Source organism: Sus scrofa, chromosome 15, assembly GCF_000003025.6.
Source record: "Sus scrofa isolate TJ Tabasco breed Duroc chromosome 15, Sscrofa11.1, whole genome shotgun sequence".
Lineage (NCBI taxonomy): Eukaryota > Metazoa > Chordata > Mammalia > Artiodactyla > Suidae > Sus > Sus scrofa.
In genome coordinates, this window is record NC_010457.5 from 64,840,227 (window position 1) to 64,863,330 (window position 23,104).

At 42.1% G+C, this 23,104-nt stretch overlaps 1 protein-coding gene across 8 annotated transcripts in view; it reads right to left on the reverse strand.

Annotated features, from left to right (window-relative positions):
• The window catches only part of ACVR1 (activin A receptor type 1), a 142,176-nt gene that overhangs the window by 90,749 nt on the left and 28,323 nt on the right, over window positions 1–23,104 (reverse strand). Inside the window, exon 1 of one of the 8 annotated variants that reach the window (XM_021076457.1) lies at window positions 14,449–14,493. The exons of the other annotated variants lie outside the window; for them this stretch is intronic. The gene's annotated coding sequence lies outside the window, so the exon portion shown is untranslated. Of the gene's footprint in view, window positions 1–14,448; window positions 14,494–23,104 lie in introns of those variants that run through there. 8 annotated transcript variants of the gene reach the window in all.

The following is a 23,104-nucleotide window of genomic DNA, read 5'->3' on the forward strand; positions in this document are numbered from 1 at the left end:
TACAATATGCTATGCATATAAATTTATATTTATTGTATTTGCCAGGATGACTCACTCACCAGCAGCAGCAGACAGGGCCATGAACACACATTTATAACACAACAACAGCTACAAGTAATTGTGACCAATTCTCTCCTCTGCACCCCTAGGCTGCCTGGACTCTGGGAAATGTCAATCTTATCCTTCAACTTCACAGTGAGGCTTCAACCTGACATCAATGGATCCCTTTGATGTACTAATGTCTGTATGTTGATTGTTTTAATTCTCACAGGAGAGGTTCGATGCTTTTTCCCAATTACCTTTCTTCTTAGCTGATTTTTGCGGGGGAGAGGGGGTTGTTGGAAAAATATAAATTTCCCAAGAATTCCTGGGAAGGAATTCTATCACGAACATACTTCTCTTCAGGTGTATGTTTAGATACTGAGCAGAAATCTAGCTCACTAGAAAAGGAAATGGGGAGAAGAGGTAGGCTTGAGGATGAACCAGTCTCCAGGACGTTTTAAGGAAAAGATTAAGGTCTGCCTCAAAGCAGGATGAAGGAGAGATTTTCTAATGCTTTGGCCCCTGGCAGGGACTTAAGGTCCAAATATCAGAGCACCTTTTTCCTCCAGAATTTAAATTATAATTTGGCTGAGATGAGAGGCATCCACTGTCGACTATGACACGAGTGAGTACAAATAAGTATCAGACTGTATTTCTGAATATAACCTGCTTATAACTTATAACCTCAAACACCCTCATCCAAATGGGTTTGGTGGCCCATCAAAATCCTATTTCTTGGAGTTCCCATTGTGGCCCAGTGAGTTAAGAACCCAAATAATATCCATGAGGATGTGGGTTCAAACCCTGTCCTTGCTTAGTGGGTTAAGGATCTAGTGCTGCCACAAGCTGCAGTGTAGGTCTCAGATGCAGCGCAGATCTGATATTGCTGTGGCTGTGGTATAGGCTGGCAGCTGGAGCTCCAATTCGACCCTTAGGTCTGGGAAGTTCCATATGCCGCAGGTGCAATCACAAAAAGAAAAAAAAAAAAAAATTTAATAAATAAATCCAATTTCTCTGTCCAGCTGAAAGGCTCATTTGTTTGTGCCAGAATTAAAAAGCACAGAGATCATGACACAATTCAAGAAAACAAAGGCAGTGGGATAGAGGAGCAGCAAGAGGGTTCCAGACTTGAACCAAAGAGTCCTGGGTTGAATCCCAGCCCTGCCAATCATGACATAGGTAGTCTTGGGCCAACTGTCTGAGCCTCAATCTATAACAGGCAAAATGGACATCACGACCCCCTTGCAGAGTTGCCATATGTGAGGCACACAGCCTGCAGCTAGTGGTGATAGATGAGAGCTATTATTATAAATTTAATATTTAAGGAGCAGGAGTATGAGGAGGAAACAGTGAGAAAGACTGAGAACCACAAGGGTTGAATTAATAAGCTGTATCATATGAAATTGCAAAAAATTTGATCATTTTGACACTTAAACCTATAACTTTAAAATAAATATTATAAAGGAAGCCTGAACGGAGAGAACACGGAAGCCTAATGCCCCATACTCATTCCCCTACTGGTGGCAGCTTAGAAGAAATCCAGACACCAGATGGGAAAGCTACAGACTAAAATAGAATACACCTTCGTCAACTCCTCACCAGTTAGGAGGTGTGACTTCAGGGAAGAGAAGACTCAACAGAGACAGACAGACAAACACACACACCCCCTCACTCATAAGTAAACCCATGTAACTCGCCTGTTCTCCCTCTTCCTTCCCCATCCTGCCCTGTCCTTTTCTCTCCTTCTTTCTTTCCCCACACTAGGCCCAGAGGTGACTTTTGTTAACCATTTTGGGAAGGAGACAGACACAGCATTTCCGGCCAGCTGATATTACCAACTGCATGGCAAGCCTTTCCGCAGGCCCTGCAGAGCAGCTGGTAGCTGGAAAAAGAAACCCAATGGATCTGTCACATTTCTCCCCTTATTTTCCTCTCTTCCCTTCATACCATAGGTGTTCATGTTTTTCAAATCCTCTTAGTCTTCACCCAGATAATGGGACTGTGGTTGGCTCACTGAGTCGTGTCAATTCCTGGATAAGTTCTAAGTTTCAAGACACCCAACTAGCCCAATCGCAAGGAGCTCAATTCCAGCTATATCCAAGTCTCCAGAAGGTTCTGAGTGAGGGATCAGAGAACTTGAGTAGACAGGGATTAAGAACACGCAGAGGTAAGAAAGAAGGAACTTGTTACTTCTTCCATCCCCACCGTGCACTACTCTCTCAGCAGAAACAGATTTGACTGGTCATCAGATCACCTTTCTCAGTTGGGTCCTGCCTTCAAACATGTAAATGGCACTCTTGCAGAACCTCCACACTCCCCATGTCCACGAGACATGTGTTTTATCCTCTGTCTGGTGAGAATGTGGTAATCCTTGATGATTACCCTCACATGTAATACCATGGAGGCTTTCATCAGTGAATGATCTCCAAGCACTTTTTACAAGAGTATGCAGTATGCCACCCACCTGGGCCAGAACCAGATTTTCTAGTTTTCTAATGGGATGTTTGTTTCTCCAAAGCTTCACTATGGGGTTCCTGTGTCTATATACCTTTACAGTTATTAGCAAATGTTCAACAGGGAGCTTCTTGCAAGTAGGGACTTTATTTATCCAACCGTCCTGCTGTATCTCCAATGCCTGGTTCAGCATCATACCAGACTTATGTAAATATTTGTGGAATGGATGAAGCTTAAAATTACAGAAAAATGAGAAGTACTAACAACTTCAAGCTCATAAACTTAGTAAGGAAAATGTCTCAGTCACTAAATGGCTAAGTGTCTACCCTAGACTTAAATTCAATGCAGCGTAAAATGTATCAAACTCATATTTGACATGAACAGGTTAACACAAGAAATGTATAAGTAACTGTATTGTAGGAATCTATAGTGAAAAAGAATTAAAATATAAATATATACATACAGATGTATAAATGAAACACTCCTGTACACCTGAAATGATCACAATATTGTGAATCAACTGTACTTCAATTTTAAAAAATATTTATAGAAAAATTACTCTTTCATAAAAGCAGCCTTCATTTTAGAATGGCAGTAAGTTTTCCTAGTATACTTATTTATCAAACAACTACTCCAAGTTAAAGTTGAGTTTTGCAGAACTGTATCTACAGAAATTTCCAGAAACACTGAACAGAGAACTAATGCTTTTTTTAAAACCATTCTTCCAATACCCTCTTGCAAATATTTAGGTCAGTTACCAACCTAAATAAAATTTTCACCAGATCATTCTCCCTAATTAAGGTTCAACGAGAACAAACTAAATAAAAGGCAGTCAACATTCTTTTTCTAATTGCTTGGTTTCATGTATTATTTGCCCATAGGCACATAAGAAGGCTAGGCAGGACTGCTTGCCCCCTGTTCAGAAAGAACAAGGTAACAAACAGAAAAGGACCCATTAAAGTTTAAAAAAATTAAAAGTGAACAATATTTTGTTCCCTTTTTTTGGCTGTGCCCCACCATACAGAAATTCCAAGCCAGGGATGAAACCCAAGCCACAGCAGTGACAGATCCTCAACCATTAGGCCACCACAGAACTCCCAAAAGCAAACAGTATTTTGAATGACTGTGTTGTCTTGCTGTTGTTATTGCGTGCTGTGTATGTCCTACGTGCCCATAATTATGTCAGACAAGCTGTGTATTTTACAAGAAGTAGTTGCCAGACCTGTAATAAGTTATGTGGAAAACTAAGGTGCAAGTTTCTTCAAGAGAAAAACAGCCTCTATTTATTGTTTAGCTTTATAATAATTGGGTACCATCCCTTCCATACCAGATAGGCAACAAATATTTGCTGACTGATGAACAATGAGATTAATTTAAAACCAGGGGACTCTGGGTCTACCACCGACTGAGCAGCCTTGAATATTACATTTCTTCAAACTGTGCTCTATCATCTCAACAGGATAAGTGCAGCAGTCATCAGGTATAGCAGAAAAATACTGCTCTAATGAGCTGGACACACCTTGCACAGCTGTGTGACACTGGGAAGTCACCTGTGCTCTCTGGCATCCATTTTTCCTACCTAGAAATTGAGTGGTGGCCCAAGTTGCTGAGTTTCCTTTTACCTCAAAGATTCTCTGTTTAGATATTTCTTTTAAAACTGTTAGCAGGATTCCTCAAGAATCCTGCTAACAGGAGAGGCTATCTCATTAATTAAAGATGGCTTTCCAGTTCCCGTGGTGGTACAGTGGAAACAAACCTGAGTGGTAACCATGAGGTTGCGAGTTTGATCCCTGGCCTTGCTCAGTGGGTTAAGGATCTGTCATTGCCATGAGCTATGGTGTAGGTCGAAGACTCAGCTTGGATCTAATGTTGCTGTGGCTGTGGTGTAGGCCAGCAGCTGAAGCTCCGATTAGACCCCTAGCCTGGGAATGTCCACTTTTTAGGTGCAGCCCTAAAAAGCAAAAAAAAAGATGGCTTTCCAATCTACTCCTGTACTGAGATGCCAACCAAACCACTCATTAAAAACAATAATAACATTTTTCATTTAATTTAGCAACTTAGTTCTTAACTCAAGGAGGTATGATTTTAACTTAACTTGCCTACCAATAATTTGTTTGCTAACTGAAGGATAACTGAGTAAGAGGATACACAAAAAGGAGTAGAATAACAGCGGGGGGATGGTGTCTATCAAGAATAGATTCTCAAGGGGCATGAGAATGCATCCAGTTCCCAAAACAAGAAATCTGGCTTAAAACTAAAGTCAGCGTGGAGTTGCCATCGTGGCAGAGTGGTTAACGAATCTGACTGGGAACCATGAGGCTGTAGGTTCGACCCCTGGCCTTGCTCAGTGGGTTAAGGATCCAGCGTTGCCATGAGCTATGATGTAGGTTGCAGACGCAGCTCGGATCCCGAGTTGCTGTGGCTATGGCGAAGGCCAGCAGCTACAGCTCTGATTAGACCTCTAGCCTGAGAACCTCCATATGCTCATGGGAGTGGCCCTAGAAAAGGCAGAAAGACAAAAACAAACAAACAAACAAAAAAAACTAAAGTCAGCGTGTCCACCTCACCCACCCCCCCAAACCTGCTCATCTTCCTTTATGTCCTATATCACATGCAATGGAACCATACAAGTGAACACGGATGACCAAGCTGGATATTTAGGTGTTCCCCTTACAAACCCCACCACTGCCTTTGTCCCAGCCCTGACTGTCTCCTACCAGCAGCAGGCCAATTGCTTCCTCCATGATCTCCTCAAGAACCTGCCAACAGTGCTGACAATAATCTCCTGAGCATGTGCAGATTCCTGATTTCCAGTATGTGGCCTGAGACCTCTCCAACCGCACCCAGTCATCACCTCATAGGTACTCTGACCCTACATGCACCTTACTGCTCCCTGAGGACACCTCCATCTTGTTTGCCTTCTGCCTTTGTACTTGTCTGCCCAAAACTTTTTTCCATCTTCAATTCCAATACATCAGGAGCAACTCAAGAATTACCTTCCTAGGAATTCCCATTGTGGCTCAGTAGTAAGGAATTCAACTAGTACCCATGAGGATGCAGGTTCAATCCCCAGCCTCACTCAGTGGGTTAAGGATCAAGCGTTGCTGTGAGCTGTGGTGTAGGTCGCAGATGTGGCTCAGAATCCACATTGCACTCTGTGGTGTGGGTTGGCAGCTGTAGCTCCAATCTGACCCTTAGCCTGGGAACTTCCACATGCTACAGATACAGCCCTTAAAAAAAAAAAAATCACCTTCAAATGGAAATCCTCCCTTTATAAAGCCCCTATGCCCATATCATGTCTAAGATATATCTGTTGTTTCCAGACTTAATTTTCACTTCTTAAACATCAAGGATAGTCTTATAAACTATAGGTCCTTTAATAAAGGTTGATGGATAAATGGATGAACTCTCATAGTAGAGTCAAAGCAGAAGAGGCATCTCCAAGGCAAATATGCACGTAAACATTGGGAAATAATTATGCTGGCAGAAAAAAGGAGGTAGGCCTACCAAAACCCACTTAGTTTTGCCATGGCTTTTCATTCAAAGCAAAGTAACTCCCTCAGACCCTAAGTTACACAGACTAAGAGCTAAAGTAATTATTTCATACTAAAAGACAATATGTAAACTAAAAATATACATTAAACCAGTTTCCTACTTTCAACAAAGTATTCCCTCCTCTAGCAGATTTTTTTTTTTTTTTTTTTTTTTTTTTTTGTCTTTTTAGGGCCGTACCTACAGCATATGGAAGTTTCCAGGCTAAGGGTCCAATTGAAGCTGTAGCTGCTGGCCTATGCCATAGTAACAGCAACTTAAGATCCGAGGTGCATCTGTGACATATACCACAGCTCACAGCAATGCTGGATCCTTAACCCACTGAGCGAGGCTAGGGATCGAACTTGTGACATGATAGATGCTAGTCTCGAACCCAAGTCCTCATGGATACTATGCAGGTTCGTTACCACTGAGCCACGATGGGAACTCCTACTCCTGCCATTCAGACCATAATGTTTTTCTAAATTACATATATACAGTATAGTAGCTTGAGGGAGTTCCCTTGTGATGCAGCGGGTTAAGAATTCAGCATTGTCACTGTAGCAGCCTAGGTCGCGTCTGTGGTACAGGTTCTATCCCTGGCCTCAGAACTTCTACGTAGCACAGGCATGGCAAAAAACAAAAAGGTAGCTTGAGAGCAACATTCAAATACCACGTGACAAACACACTGTGTGACACTGCTAGAAACTAAGATGTTGTCAGCAAATTGTAAGAAGGGAAATCCTTCATCTTACAATAATGTTAATTTTCTTTCCAAGAAAATTATTCCCAAGGTAGTTACTTGGAGACAGGCCCACACACAATTCCCAAGGCTAGGCTCTCATTCATTGGCCTCCTTTCAGATGCTTTCAGATGCTAGGGGCAAGAGTAGGAAAAAGATGAGTTTGTTTTTTGTTTTGTTTTGTTTTGTTTGGCCATCCCATGGTATATAGAGTTCCCAAGCCAGGTATCAGATCTGAGCCCCAGTTGTGATCTATGTTGCAGCTTCAGTTGCATCAACAATGAATCCTTTAACCCACTGTACCAGGCCAGGGATAAACCTGCATCCTGGCGCTGGAGAGATGTCGCCAATTTCATAGTGTCATAGCGGGAACTCCCAATGCCATCTTCTTAATGGTTCTCCCCCTCACTCCATTTTCCCAACCCCAACCTTTTGAAACCACAGAACAGGAAGAAAAGAATAAGCACATAAATTGCTATATAATATGCTTCTTTATAATAAACATAAAGAAGGTAAGAGAAAGGAGGCCATGGCCAAAGTTGAACATTAAGGAAAAGAGAAGTTAGATCCAAGGAACAAATCTGCCTGTTTGCTACTAGCACTGGCTGGTTGGGATCACTTTAAGTTTATACATGAAATTGCTTAATGCGTGAGTCATTTCAAATCATGACTGTATTGACTCAAAGTGTTCAAGCAAACCTGCAATGAAGATGACCTGAAGTCTTGAGGTGATTCCCAATCAAAATGGGGGGGGGCGGGGCAGGAGTTCCAGCTTGTCTCTGTGGAGGCACCAATTTGATCCCCAGTCCCTGCTGGCAAAGTGAGTTAAAAATCCTGTGATGCTACAGCTACAGCTCAGATATTATCCCTGGCCTGGGAATTTCCATATACCACGGGTGCAGCTGAGAAAGAAAAAAATAACAAAATAAGGGGGGTGACAGATATATTTTAAAAACTCAAAACTATAAATAAATGTTCAGAAAATTCTTCAAAACCCAGTTGTTTTCTTTTGTATTTAATTTTCATTTTATATTGGATTATAGGTGATTTATAATGTTGTGTTACTTTCAGATGTGCAGCAAAGTGATTTAGTTATCCATATACACATATCCATTCTTTCTTCAGTCTTTTCCCATATAGGTTATTACAGAATATTGAGTAGAGTCCCCTGTGCTGTACAGTAGGTCCTTGCTGCTTACCTATTTTATATATAGTATTGCGTATATGTTACTCCCAAACTTTTTTTTTTTTTTTTTTTTTGCTTTTTAGGGCTGCATATAGAGGTTCCCAGGCCAGGAGTCCAATTGGAGCTGTAGCTGCTAGCCTATGCCACAGCCACAGCCACGCAGGATCCAAGCTGAGTCTGCGACCTACACCACAGCTCACCGCAATGCCATTTAACCCACTGAGGGAGGCCAGGGATCAAACCCACAACCTCATAGTTGGATTTGTTTCTGCTGCACTACGACAGGAACTCCACAAACTCATAATTTAAAATCTAGCTGTTTTCTTATGACAAATGAGCAGAACAATATGAGAGTTCTTCATTTATCAAAATTGAGCATAGGTTTAAAAAAACGAAAAGGAGAAAAGGTTGAGAATTTACTGTTCTGGCCGATTCTCTGACAGTCAATGAATATTGGTGTCAGCTGGGGGTTGGTCCAGGAACTTGGTTTCTACCCTCATTTTACTTCACAAGACAACTGGGAGCCCAAACTTCAACTTCTGCTTCAATGACCTTAGCTTTAAAATCAGTCTTACATGCTAATGGTTTCTTTATTAGGTGATGATGAAAATGTTCTAATGTTAGATGGTGTTGACAGTTGCACAACTCTGTGGATGTACGAAAAGCCACTGAATTGTACAGCATAAAATGGTAAATGTTTTGGTATATAGACTGAATAAACTATTATTTTAAAAAAAATCAGTCTGAAAGCTCTTACGCCTTTTTCTGTACAGCTTAAAACTTGAATGTATGCTGTGTGTGTTAACTGCGTGGGCATACTTTGTCTCCCAATTCATTTTGTGGAAAGAGCCAAAACTTTGGAATCACAACGTTTAGGAACTGAACCTAGGTCTGTCACTTCCCAGGCTATGGGATCTTGAGCACGTTACTGTCTGAGCCCCAGTTTCCAATTATAAAACAAGCAGATGCTACCCACCTATCAGATGAGGAGACTGAAAATGTGAATATCATCACAAGCTCAGACTATTAAATGGGAAGACAATTTAAATGGGATAGGCTCTAAGAAAGGACAGATCAGAGGTGAGGAGAAAATAAAAAGAGGAAACAAAAGCAGGAAGGATGTGGCTAATGCAAAGTCAGGACCAAAGCCAGTCTGCCTAGAATCAGAGGAAGCCCCTCTGGAACCCTCTTTTTGGTTCCAATGATGCTTTAGGATGGGGGTGACATGAAGTAGGAGTGTGGGATAGGGCTGTTCCCAGAGGAAGTGCTATTATCAAGACTGCGTTATGATACTGAAATCACTGGATCTTTTACTCAAGTAATTTTTATATGAGTAACCACAAAGAGCAGAGACATTTTCTATACTTTAATCTCAAGTGTCATTAAGCATTCAGTCCACTAATGGAATTATAGCTTCTTGATTTGGGCTGCTATTAATCAGAATACACAGTTCCGCACTGGGATTCATTTTTTATAGATTAAGTCTATATAATAAAACACGCCTAAAGCTGATGGTATTAGCAGTCTTTTCATCACAAGCCTCGAGATTCCACACCTTGATTAATTTACATCAGCACAAGTAGAAGCTTCAGCTTTTCCATAATTTGTGATATTGCAACTCTTAAGAAGCAACTTACCTGACGATTAATATGAACAATCTATATTTACCATCAATAACCCCAATTTGCAACTGGGCCAGAATTTCTAATGTGAAAATCTTTATGGCAATTTTCACACCAATATTTTCATTTAAAATGTGCACTATTTATCAAGGAACAATTAAAAGAAAAAACTTTATAAATAATTTAAATATTAAAATATTTAAAATTAAAAATGTTATTAAAGTATTAAATTATATTTAAATATCAATAAATAACATTTATATATGGGTGTGTATATGTGTACATACACACGCACACAAATACATACATATTTTAAAACCATAAATTTTATGTCACACATGTTTCTACCCTGGAAAAGCAAATCAAGATGAGCTAAAAAGGTAAATAAGTTGTCCTGTTCTCCCCCAAGTAGAGGCTACACCATAGCTAACTAAATTCTCTCACTCCAAGTTGCTCAAGAGACCAATGGGTTAACAAACTAGTCTTCCTCAGCAGCATTTTAAAGTGCAGGGAGACTAGCATTAAAAAAAAAAAAAAAAAATTAGCAATTGTCTCCGTTTATCATTCACACTGTCAACAATTCTGAGAAAATTCCACTGAGTTCAGGTCACTAAACCCTTGTCTGTTTCATAAATATTTGTCTCCTAATTTTGCTTTTTTTTTTTTTACTTTTTAAATCCCAGAGGGAAATGATAATGTTCTATAAGTGTTAAAATGTCTTAGTTTCTAAAATTGGCAGGAAGGAAAGGCTAGCTTCTGTTAGTTCTAATTTTGAAAGCATTAAGCATTGGGGGAAGGACCTCTCAGAGAAAAACTTTTTTTTTTTTAACATTTTAGTTGTCTCATGTGCATTCTTGTTGGTTCTACCAGCACTGCTGTGCAGCCAGGTTTATTTTAAGACAACATATTCTAGCATAAATTCAATTGAGTCTCCTAGAACTTATAGCCAAATTTAGACTGGCTTAACACAACCAAAGGTGTTCTTCCATGGTTTTTCACATTGGACGTATGAAGAGTGGGTCAGATACAGGGTCTAAAAGGTAGTTAATTTCCCTAGCGTGCGCGCACACCCACACCCACACGCACACACGCATACACATGGTGCTTTAACGTCTACTTTGGAGTTGCAGTCAATGCCTAATGCATTGGCAAAGATAAGATCCAATATGTAAGATAGTTTGGGGGGGAAGGCAAATAAAAATAAACATTACACCGAAGTAGGGGCCTGTCAGGTTGGGAAAAGCTTCCATAGTTCCCATATGTAAATATATTCTCTCTCTGGAGGGAGAGAAGTCATTCCCAACTCTGAGGTTTATCATATATCAAATATCAAGAACGGTAAACAAACGTCGAGAATGGCAAGGAAACTAAGTCTGTCACACCCATTTACTGTCATTTCTCAAATAACTATGAATTTATGGATATGTATATATCTCCACATATTATATATTAATATATATTAATCTCCACACATATTATAGGAATATATAATCAATCTACATGTAATAAAAAATAGAGCAACAAACTTTAGTGAAGGCTGTAATTATTTTTTTAAGGAAATTACCAGCACTCCGTACCCCCCCCACCCAGGAGTCCTCTATCATTATCTTCTTCGTCTCCATGCTGTGGTAAAAACCCAAAACGGAGACGGACTGGCCGAGTTAGAAGTCAGTCCCGGCAATTGGCTACCTTTAGTGCCTTAGGCACAAAACTTAATGTGCTTCATTTCCTTCATCTACAGAATTAAGATAAAAAGAATTGAACCTTCTTCACGGACAATAATCATAAGGGCTAAATGAGTGAATATATGCAAAGCACTCAGAACATAACCTGATATGTGAGCTCCGTGAGAGGGTGAGCCATTACTGTTACCGATGCTGGTGTTATTATTAGAACTATAATCTTGAATTCTGTGATATTCGTTTCCTGGCTTTTCTTAATAGTTCTTACCTTTTAAGATGTTTTAAAAAAATAGAGTACTTTGACTTGTCTTTGAATTCCCTTCTCTCGCTACTCTGGAAGCTGTAATAGAAGGCATAGGAGAGGGTGGTGCTGAACCAGCTCTAATGGACAGCAGAACTTTTGACCTCAGTAATGAATAAGAACTGACTTGCCATACTCACATTGAACTGCAATCCAGCTCTGCCGCAAGGCGGGACTGAAAAGCCATGAGGCCCAGCATCTCTCAACTAGAAAAGTTTGTTAACAGACTAAGGGGAAACCTTCACACCGATAATAAGTATGCAGATTGCATCCCACAAAGGTTATCTAGTGAGGAGAGCCCTGAGAGCAAGTCACCACCAACCAACCAACATCTTCACTACACATACTATTCTTTATCGATAGGGATGCATATTTGAACATCTATCAAGAACACTATGGGAGTTCCCATCATGGCTCAGTGGAAACAAATCTGACTAGTATCCATGAGCATACAGGTTCAATTCCTGGCCTTGTTCAGTGAGTTAAGGATCCGGCATTGCCATGAGCTGTGGTATAGATTGCACTGCTGTGGCTGTGGCTGGCAGCTTTAGCTCTGATTCAACCCCTAGCCTGGGAACCTCCATATGCTGTGTGTGCAGCCCTTGAGAGAGAAGAGCGTGGAGCCATTTATATTATGAAATCTAAAAATGAATACCAAAGGGTCACATCGAGAACACCCAAATCCTCCAAACATGTCAAATTAACACAGTGATGCCCGACATTTAGAAAAAGACAAGCTGGCACAGTCATGCAAGCATGACATGTTAAATCATGTTCAACAGCCATTCAATACCTGGTATTAATCACTGAGGAATCATATCTCCTCTGAACGGCCCCTCTAGTTTGCCAGCTAAATAAAAATTATACTAGGAAAGCCCACATACTCTTTAAAACATGCCTCGCATGCAGGCTTTACCTGAAAGGACACGGTCGGCTCGTGGATCTTACCTAGCTGTCTTTAGCCATAACAGAAGAAACCATACTTGAGATACTAGAGCCACTGTCACTTAGAGTGGCCTGGCTATGGCCTGAGAGGTCTGCAGCCAGGAAACTTGAAACCACTCATAATCCACATGGGGATCCCAAAAAGGGAACACAGGTGGTACCTAAAATCATGGCTTATTGCTCTTCCCTATATATTTCATCCAAAATCTTCACTCTGTGGTCAGAGCCGTCCATTTCAGAAAGGTAACCTGGGCAAAAAATGCTTCACTCCCAGCCAAGACACTACCAGGCATTTTTGTCCAGATTCACTTCCCCAAGGGTACTGGGACAAACATCCCCTGCCTTGCCTCTGCCCACCAGGAAGTGATGGCCACCCTCTGCCAGCAAGACTTTGTCTTCTTCTGCTCTAAATCCTCAGACCCTAACACAGAGCATGCACTCAAGAAGTGTGCTGACAAATAACGGACTGTCTCTCCTCCTCCATGGAGCCCTCCAGGATTTAAGAGCAGTGCATACGCCCGTCTTCCCTCACACCCCACCAGCACTCTAACAGGTTAGATAAAGAACATCCCATCTCCTCTTCTAGATGCCCACTGCAATTATGTGCAATAAATACCATACCACTGGTTCATATCATTTGTTTCATTCCAGCTGCACCCAAGAACAGGAGCTGCCTTAAGGAAGTTAATTGTTCAAGCTTTCTGTTTCTTTCACCTGTAAAATGAGGCTACAGACACTGACTTCTTAATATGTGTAAACTCTGTGCCATAAGACTTGGTACAAAATTAAACACTCAAATACCTGTTCCCTCTCCCTCACATGCCGTAAATTTAAAAGTCAAAGTAACTTAGATTACAGATTTACAGGAAACAGAGACAGGACCAGGGCTTGGAACACCTCTTTTGAATTCTCAGAGCTGCTTTTTACAGCACGCAAATCTACACCACACTTCTTTCCTTCCCTTCTCTGGAGACCTCAGGGCTTATGAGGCTGTGAGTCAGTAAGTGCCCAAGTGAGGTCTCCTACTAGCAGCCTTGCCTGGCTCAAGCCCGGGCAGAGGGCCTGACTCAGAGAACGGGCTCAGAGAATACACAAAGAATGAATGTAACTAAACCAAGCCTATGCCACTCTTCAAAATGAGATTTGTTTGCTTGTTTGTTTGCTAAGTTTGAGCATGGACATTCAAAGATACTCCAGCGGGGAACTGGGAGCATTACATCTGTGATCAATGGCCTTTCCTGCTTCTTAACTCAAACTATCAAACTTTAAGGATTATAACGCTAGGATACATTTTATATAAATTAACAAATGTTTATTGTCACAAACCCAAACTAGCCCAGACAAAGAGGCCTGGAAACTACCAGCCAACTTCATTCTGTGAGTAACCATGAAGTCTTCTTAATCAGATGTGGTTCAGTTTCTGGAACAGCGAGTCTTAAGAAGTGCTCATCAAGGAAAAGTGGGCTAAAGTGGGAAGAGGAGGATGGAAGATGGGGAGGAGAAGGGGGAGGAGAGGAGGGAAAGGAGGAGGAACAGAACAAAAGAACCGCCCCCCAAGCCAGCCCTGTAACACAGACACTTGACTGAACACTTCTGCCCCTCTCTGCAGCTGTTGTCTCCTGCAGTTGGCACGAAGCGCTGCCAGTCTGGGACTGGCTTCCAGTGAGGACAGCATTGTTTTATTGGCTACTTAGGCAGTGCACACACCATTAATGGGGTTTTTATCTCTCCATTTTCCTGTCAGTACAGAACCAGCCAGTCTGACTCTGTTATTATCATTAAGAAAGCTTTTTTTTTTCCCTCCCCACATACACTCTTTAATCCAAACAACATCTGGGAACTTCAGCCTCTATCATATAAAAGGGAAACAGATTTAGAGGGAAGCAGGGGGTAGAAATACAGTTCCAGCCACAATGAATAACAACCAAATTCCAATAGCCAACCTTATCTGGAGCCACCCATTATCACTGAAACGCTGCTGACTTCAAAAGGCAAGGTACTTCTCATCACAGTGCTTTAAACTCCCTCTGGAACATCACTCTATGAGGAAAAAAAAATCCCACTTTGATGTGTAGCATTAAAAAAGGGGGGGGGGATTTTCTTGCTGTTTTCCTAGATGTGAAGTACACTTGTGAAATAAAAGAATAATGTTTAGAAGATCATTTTTTTAAAGAATGATTTTTTTTCAAAAAGGAAAAAAAAATAAAAACCCTTTATGAGACATTACTAGTGATTACATCTCCAGTGTACAAACCAAAGAGAAAAACTGGCACCATTAAACTCAGAAAACATGTCCTCCTGTAACAGACAGCTGTCTCCTCTGTCCTTTAAGTGTGCTTTTTGCTTAGACCATGCTCCGTGAGTCATGGGATCAATACAGGAAAATGCACAGAGCCAGCCACACTGCAGATTCACACAGCAGAGCAGGTCAAGCCACACAGTTCCTCTGTCCCTTTCCTGTCCCCTGCACATGCATGTGGGGAAAACGCACACTTGCTTTCTACTTCATGCTTGATTGAACATGCCATGTGGGGTCCCCAAAGTTGGTCCTTTCAGCATCGCTTCTACATAAGCAGGACCTAAATATGCAGATGTCCAGCAACACGTCATGTCCCTCATCCCGACTCCGGTCTGAGTTCTCTAGAATGCACGGAGAATCAACGTTACTTAGGCTAAAGGGGATTTACTTCCCCAGAAATGCTCATCCCCAAGGAGAAGCACAATCAGAAGCGAACATTTCAGAATGCCAAAATTTGAGTGTCAGCAAAGGTTAATAGTGTATTTTTAATTTCTTTTTGTTCCATTCAGCAAAAAGAAGAGGGAATCACTAACTGTCTGAGCCACAGGCTCCCACTCCCTGGAAGCTTTGCCTTAGAGCCCCTCACAGTCTGCCATTAATGACAGTCTCAGAAACCTGATCCTCTCACAGTGGGAGACTTGAGTAAGCACTGGCCTCTCTCGGGTCTCGCCTTTCCATTGTCCCACCCTGCAGGGCCAGCTGTTTCTGACAGCCAAATTGCTGCGTGCAAGCAGTGAATGCTGTCAGAGAAGGAATTTTCATTTCTATAATGCATAGGCCTCTGTGGACAAATTATCCAGCTTATGGTGCTGGCTGCAGGATGCTGCTCCGCGCTTGAAGCCCTGCCAAAGTGCAGCCTCTCCTCCCTCTGCCCAGCCCCGAGCTGACGTGACCATCACCCAAAATGAATCTGAGTGGCCAGAGAGGATCAGAACACGTGCTTTCAGGGACAAACAAAACATATGTCAAGAAGAGCTGTCCAGCTACAATCTTTGATGTAGCGGCACACAGTGAAAGCTAATTGAGCTAAGGTCACACCAGAGCTACCTAGTGTGGCATCCATTAAGACCTACTGTAATTTGATACCCAATAGTGAACATCCCTGGGGCATCAGCAAAATCCCTAGCTCTGTGCTTCTAAGGGGATATCAGACTTTCGTAGAAAACACACCCAGAACTTAAAAGGCCGTAACCATCAAGCAAGAACCCAGGAGGTGGAAGAACAATATTCTTTCAAAAACTGTAACAAAAGCTGCCAGTATGTGACTTATAAGATCACTTTGCAGGAAATGTTTGCCTTCCCAACGTCTGTCCACACACACCAACTTAGAGCAACAATCCCTGACTTTGGGACGGGGACACACATTTTGAGTGGATTCTAGGGTAAGGGGACTAGACCAATCAGCACACTGCATTCCACTGAGGTGTGGGGCATAGTTTACGCAGTTCCAATCACAGTGACTCGAGATTTTTGTGGGAACTGTTAGAAAAGAAAGTTTGGTTTTCTCGTTATACTTGAACCTTGGAGAATATGCCACAGACATTTTGCTACCAGGAAGGGAGAGCCTGTCTCAGAATGGAGCTGATGAAGAAGGAAGAATTAGAGGGAAAATAACAGAGTCCTAGAGACCTGCTGGAGTCCTGGTCAACCCAGATCTAAAACCTGTCCTGCCCTACACTCCCCAGTTAGGCCACAGTTAAGATTCTCCCTAAGGCTAATCTGGGTTTTGTTTTCTGCCCCAGCAAATGCAAACTAATAGATGAACCGTCATTCCACCCTAAGAACAGCCACTGGTGAATGTAAAAGTTCATGTTATAACCTTTCCACGAAAACAAGAAAAAATTTTGCACTTGTGTCATTTCCTAAGCGCACTTACTTTCACTTTTCCCTTTTAGTCCTCATACCCCAACGAGGTATGAGCTACGGCACACGCAAAGCATCACCTGATTTTGGCCTCCTCTGCGAGGGAAGTCTAAATATCTGACCTGAATTCAAGGACAGATGAGGAAGCTAAAATCATGAGCCACATTTTCTGTTGGTGTCAAAGATTTTCACACAACCTGGCCTGTGTGGCATAGAGTGGACTCCAGTTAGTGAATAGTCCACATCAATGAAGCCAACTCAGGGAAACGCTATGAAACCATCACAGCCCTGACCAGAAGGGGGAGGGGGGCCCTTGCTTTGCCACTGAGGGTCCTAATCTGGGTCAGCCAAAGCACCAGCACAGGCAGGCTGTGAACCGCCCTGGTCGTCAGGAGCACCGCGTCCTACAGCCGTCTGTTTTATCATTAACCACTGTCTGGCCAACAAGGGCAGGGTTCGGCTTAAGAACACCGAGAACGTTAAGGCAGGAGGTGTATCCAGAACCATGGAGGATCCACAGCCACTCACTAGGACTATAAATATCTTCCTGGCTGCCTGCCTGACAGCAACCCAAATTCCTGCTCCCTTGTTGGTAACAGAACTACAGGCCTGCTCCCCCAAGGAATTCAACACAACCAAGCAGGTATGGCAAAAATGATGAAATGTGTCTACGAGCTTACTCAACAACCTGGCAAGCCTTGTTTCTCACCCTACTCTGGTTCATATTTGGCTTCTGAGCCCCAAAGATTAAAAAGAGGAGGCTTTAACATTGAAAACCATATAAGACCTCAGTTTGATGCATAGAAAAACAAAAAACAAAAAACTGTAGAACACAGAGCCTCGAAATTGTGATGGGAGGGGAAAGAGCAAGGAAACAGGAACACTCACTCACTCACAACCCCTTTTCATCATGACAACCATTAAGGAATTCCAAACTCTTACATTCATTCTTTCACCTGAGGATCTAAGGGGGCAGGATGGGGGTGAGGGAAGAAACTGCCCTGACTGCTCACCTGGGCTGGAATGGAAAGAAGCCTAGGAAGGCCACGAAGACAGGGAAATCAAGTAAATAAATAAATGACCACATTTACCCAGCTGCTTCTCAGGGACAATAAAATGGATCGAAATTCTCACGACTGACTCAGGCTTAATGGTTAAAGATTCATCCAATCCCCTGAACCCAGAGATCAGCCTCAAACTTCAGGAAGAGTCATTCTAGGGAAACATCCTTTATTACCTCCACTGTTGAAAAAGAGAAACCATAGTGATCCAAATCCTGAAGAAGACCCTGGGTAAGGTCTTTTGAACCATTTCCTCCCCAGTTCCTGGCACAGCCCTGGCACACACCTGCTGTCCCAGTATTGATCTGCTCCCATCAAGGAGGAGTCTCTCTTCTATGTCACTTCTTGACCCTTAGGAAAGGCCACTTCTGAAATAAACTGCATAGAGCACAGAGGGTATTTTGAATCCTACCAAGTTCACTGCCTTTCCTCCCCGAGCCATGTGTGCACTTGACCAATAGGTGGGTACTCAGCCAGGCCCAGTTTTAGGTACTGGAGGTATGACAGCAAATGTGACCAAGTTGCTACCCTTATGCAGTTTACATTCAGGCAGAAAACTCCATGTGGAAGTTCTTTCATGCATCTAACCATATGTCTCCTACTATAAGGCCCTAAATCTCAGATAATTCTCTCCATTATAAGAACAGCTGCCCCTACATAAGGAATCTTTTACCTCATGAAACAATTAACTCTGGAAAAAGTCTTCAACATCCAGTTATGAAACCAATATTCAATGCCAGATGATGGCCCAATTCAGTCAATTTCTAACACTCAGTGCCCTATCTTGCCCCTATAGCCCCAAAACGATCTGATACACAGAGGGGTTTAGGGAAAGTTAATTTTAATCCAAAATATTGCCTCTGGGCAGGAAACTGTTCTAAGGCTCATCTACTATGATTTCTTTTCTTCAGTCTGAAAACCAGCAAGGCAGCAGATGAATTCAAGGTTTCCTAGTACAAAGAATAACATATTTGGGAGTTCCCATTGTGGCTCTGCAGGTTAAGGACACAATGTTGTCTCTGTGAGGATGTGGGTTTGATTCCTGGCCTCGCTTAGTGGGGTAAGGATCCGGTCTTGCCGCAAGCTGCGGTGTAAGTTGCATACATGGCTCAGATCTGGAGCTGCTGTGGCTGTGGTGTAAGTCAGCAGCTGCAACTCTGATTCAACCCCTAGCCTGGGAACCTCCACATGCTTTGGATGCAGGCCTAAAAAGACCAAAAAAAAAAAGAAAAGAAAAACAGAAAAGAAAAGAAATAAAAAAATAAAAGAACAACATATTGAATCATATCTCTATGACGAAATCCAAGTGATACAGAATAAACAGTCACAAAACTATTGCTAAAAATACAAATTTAATACTAATTAAACCATACTCTAAACTCGATCCTCCCATTGAGTCTGGCAGTAGAGGCCTTGTCTAATGAGAAGTGTAGCTTTACAGAGCTAGCATGATAAAAACTTCAGCTCAGGAATACAGTCATGGAGTGTGTTTTCATTCCTGTCATTCTATGTTTCTACAAACTAGCCAAATAAACACCACTCAGACAGACTGTGATGACTGACGTATCCAATACCACACTACCCCTCACACTCTGGACTGTTCACTAAATCCTGTGAGTTAGAGAGTCTGACTGTGGAAACATTCCTTAACATCACTAGTGTCCTGATCTTCCCTGCAAAGTAAGTAGTAACAGCTGCCACAATTTTTTTTGAACACTCCTCAGGTATCAGCTACTGCTTTGCTAGAGATATGCATGCACATTGCCACCTTAATCCTCCCAGCAAGCATAGTAATACAATAGAAATTATAATTTCCATTTTGCAGATGATAAAACTGAAGCTCAGAGAGGTTAAGTAATTTCTCCAATGTCGCAAAGCTGGCAAACCAGCAGAATGAAATTGAATGACACCATCCGCCATTTTTACCCATTAAGTTAAAGTCTCTGCATTCCTTTGCAGCCAGGATATTATGGGAGAGGATTACCATGTACAGTATGGAGCAATCTGGCTGCAGCATGCTGTCACTGTAAGCAATGGTTACACTTCACAGACTAAGCAGTGACAGGATTCGTGAATATAATAAAACTCTAAACAAAGGTGTCACCAGCTTGAAAATACCAAAAAAGCTGAAAATCAGTCACCTTCAAATGTTTAGTACAAAAAACATTGGGGACCACTTAAACTTTAGTAAGGTTAGACTGCCAGCATCCAAAGTAAGACTGAGACTAAAGAAAAAGAAAAAAGAAGATGTGTTATCAGATAACCTTGAAATTAAGCCAAATGAAGAAAATAGTTGGGATAACAGCCTACAACCTGTACTCACTGCTAAGCTTTAAAAAGCAGCTGTGCTTACAGGACAAGGCCAAGGGGAAAAAAGCCTGTAGGGAAGAGGACCCTGTGAAGCCATCGCCTCAGGGAAAGCAAGGTTGGGGGCTGCCCTCAGCACGGCCCTCTATTGTGCTGATCAAGGTCAGGTGCTGGTGCCTACAAGAACTTTCTTCCACGTTTCTAAAATCTACTTAAAAGGATCTCAGTGAAGATCAACACTTCCAAGAGACAAGATATAAACCCAACCCACAGAGATGGATCCACAATCAGCCTCAAAGCTTTCCCTGGCCAACCTCCAAATCCATCGGCCACACTAGGTTTGCCCTTGCATTTCTTTGTTTCAGCTCCGTACCTGCACTATCAGCCCTGCTTTCCCAGCTACTCACCTAAGGTTCCTGAAAAATAAAAATCTCCCCCCAAAAAGAGTACAAGAAATAATGAAAAAACTTGCAATGAGAAAGATCACTTTCAAAACAGCGTCCTGGTCATCACTATGCCAGGATTTTTTACATGCCACTTTTTGTTTCATTTAAAAAAAAAAAATCTTTATCAGTTTCTTAAGAACACTTCCAGGAGCTAAGGGCTGCATAGCAAAAGAAGTCTTCTTGCTCAAGTACTTATAGTCTGGCTGTGCAAAATAACAAGACAGAGCTGAGGGGTTTCCAATCATGTAATTATGCCAGTGATGTCAAGAGGTCAGAGAAATAAACAATGATTGCTGGCTCAGATGTTGTAGCCGGTTGAATGGTACCCTGTCCCTACAAGATACATCCACATCCTAACTCCTAGAACCTGTGAATGTGACTTTATTTGGAAAAAGGGTCTTTGAAGATATAACTAAATTAAGGATCTCCAGATGAAATTGTCCCAGGTGGCCTCTAAATACAATGGCAGATGTGTTTATAAGTGACACACAAAGGAGTCACAGAGAAGATTGAGGCAGAGATTGGAGTAATAATTGCAGCCACAAACCAAGAAATGCCAGGAACCAGCAGGATCTGGAAGAGGCAAGGCAGGGTCCTCCCCCGAGCCCTCCGCAAGAACAGAGCGCCTGGCCAGGCCCAATATCTTGATTTCAGACTCTGGTTCCCACAACCATGAAAGAATAGATTTCTGCTGCCTTAAGCCACCACGTTTGTGGTAATTTGTTATGGAAGCCCTAGAAATCTAATACAGATGGCGAAGAAAATGCTGCTGGGAAGGCCTTAAAGGGTGGGTGCAAGAACAATATAAGCAGGTAGACTGGAGAAAGAGACCACACAAGGAAAGAAAGCCAAGCTGGTGGTGGAGGAGCAATGAGGAAATGCAGAGTCCTGTGCTAGAGGGGGGTGGGAGGAAGGGCAGAGAAAAGGAGGAGGGGGGAGAGAAAAAGAGGGGGAGAGAGTGGTGGGGGAGAAAGAAGGTGAGAGAGAGAGGGAGTGAGGGAGAGAGAAAGAGAGGGAGAGAGAGAGAAGAGGGAAAGGAGAGAGAGGAAGGAGGGAGGGAAGGAGAGAGGGGGCTGGGAAGAAGAGATGGAGAGAGAGAGAGAGGAGCCTGAAATGTACATGGGGTGAAATAGCAACTTGTCTATCTAGGTCATATTAACTTTATTAGCTAACAAGGGAGTCACAAAGACATATGAGCAAAAAGGGAATAGAATGTACAATATGGTGTTTTTTCCTAAATTAACCCAATATTAAAAAGAAGACCGAATTAGAAAACAAATATCCAGAAGACTTTCCTTTTTGAAGAAAGATTCCTGAAGGACAGAAACCAAGTATCCACGTTGTACTCCCCAGAATCTCTGAACCGTTCTTATATGACAAAAGAACACTGCCAATGTGATTAAATTAAGGATGTTGAGATGGGGAGATGATCCTGGATTATCCAGGTGGGCCCTAAATGTAACCATAAGGTCCTTTTAGGAAGAGGAGAAGGTGGGGATTACTGCAGAGAGAAGACGTGACAAGGGAAACTGAAGGGACAGCCTCTGAATTTGGAGGAAGGAGCTACAAGCCAAAGGAAACGCTCCTCCCAGCGTCTCCAGAACTGGAAGATATTGAACTGGAAGATATTGAACTGGAAGATATTGAACTGGAAGATATTGAACTGGAAGATATTGAACTGGAAGATATTGAACTGTCGTTTCAAGATATTAAGTCTGTTAAGTTTCTTAGAGTGGCGAACAGCAAACTCAGTTTTGTCTCCTCCTCTGAAATTCAGATAAACCTTTTTCCCCCTGAACTTTTCCCAGAATTATTCTTTGTTGCTTTTCCCCTTGGCTCACCCAAGCTGGTCCCATTTTATTCTTCCCAAGTTTGTGTTCAACATCCTCTGTTTTAACACCTCTTAAACTGAGTTGCTTGAGACTTTTGGTCACTAAAACTCAATATTATAACCAATGTACGCCACACAATGGAGCTGAAGAGAACACACTACTTTACTCACCCACAAAGCGATTTAAGAATGAGCTCTTGGAGTTCCCGTTACAGCTCTGCGGTAACGAACCCAACTAGTATCCATGAGGATGTGGGTTTGATCCCCATGAGGATGCAGGTTGGATCCCTGGCCTTGCTCAGTGGATTAAGGATCCCGTGTTGCCATGAGCTGTGGTGTAGGTCACAGATGTGGTTCAGATCTGGCATTGCTGTGGCTGTGGTGTAGGCTGGCAACTGCAGCTCCAATTCCACCCCTAGCCTGGGAACTTCCATACACTGCAGATGCAGTCCCAAAAAGAAAAAAAAAGAATAAGCTCTTTCCTTCTGGGCTGATGACAATGCTTTATATTTTCCTCAGTGTGTTGCTGATATGGTTGAACACTGAGCTATAGGTTTAGGATTTGTGAATTTTACTGTATATGTGTTATATATACCTCAATAAAAATATGAGAGAAAAAAAAAGAGTAAGTTGTTTCCACCTCCTCTCCTCTTGAGGGGAGGAAAATAGGCTTAAAGTCTCCATATAAAAAGAGGAAAAACAACATTTGTCACCCAGGGCCACTCAGCTTTATTACAAAAAGAGGCTGTTGGGTGAAGAAAAGGTTGAACATAAAGGCATATGGTATATATG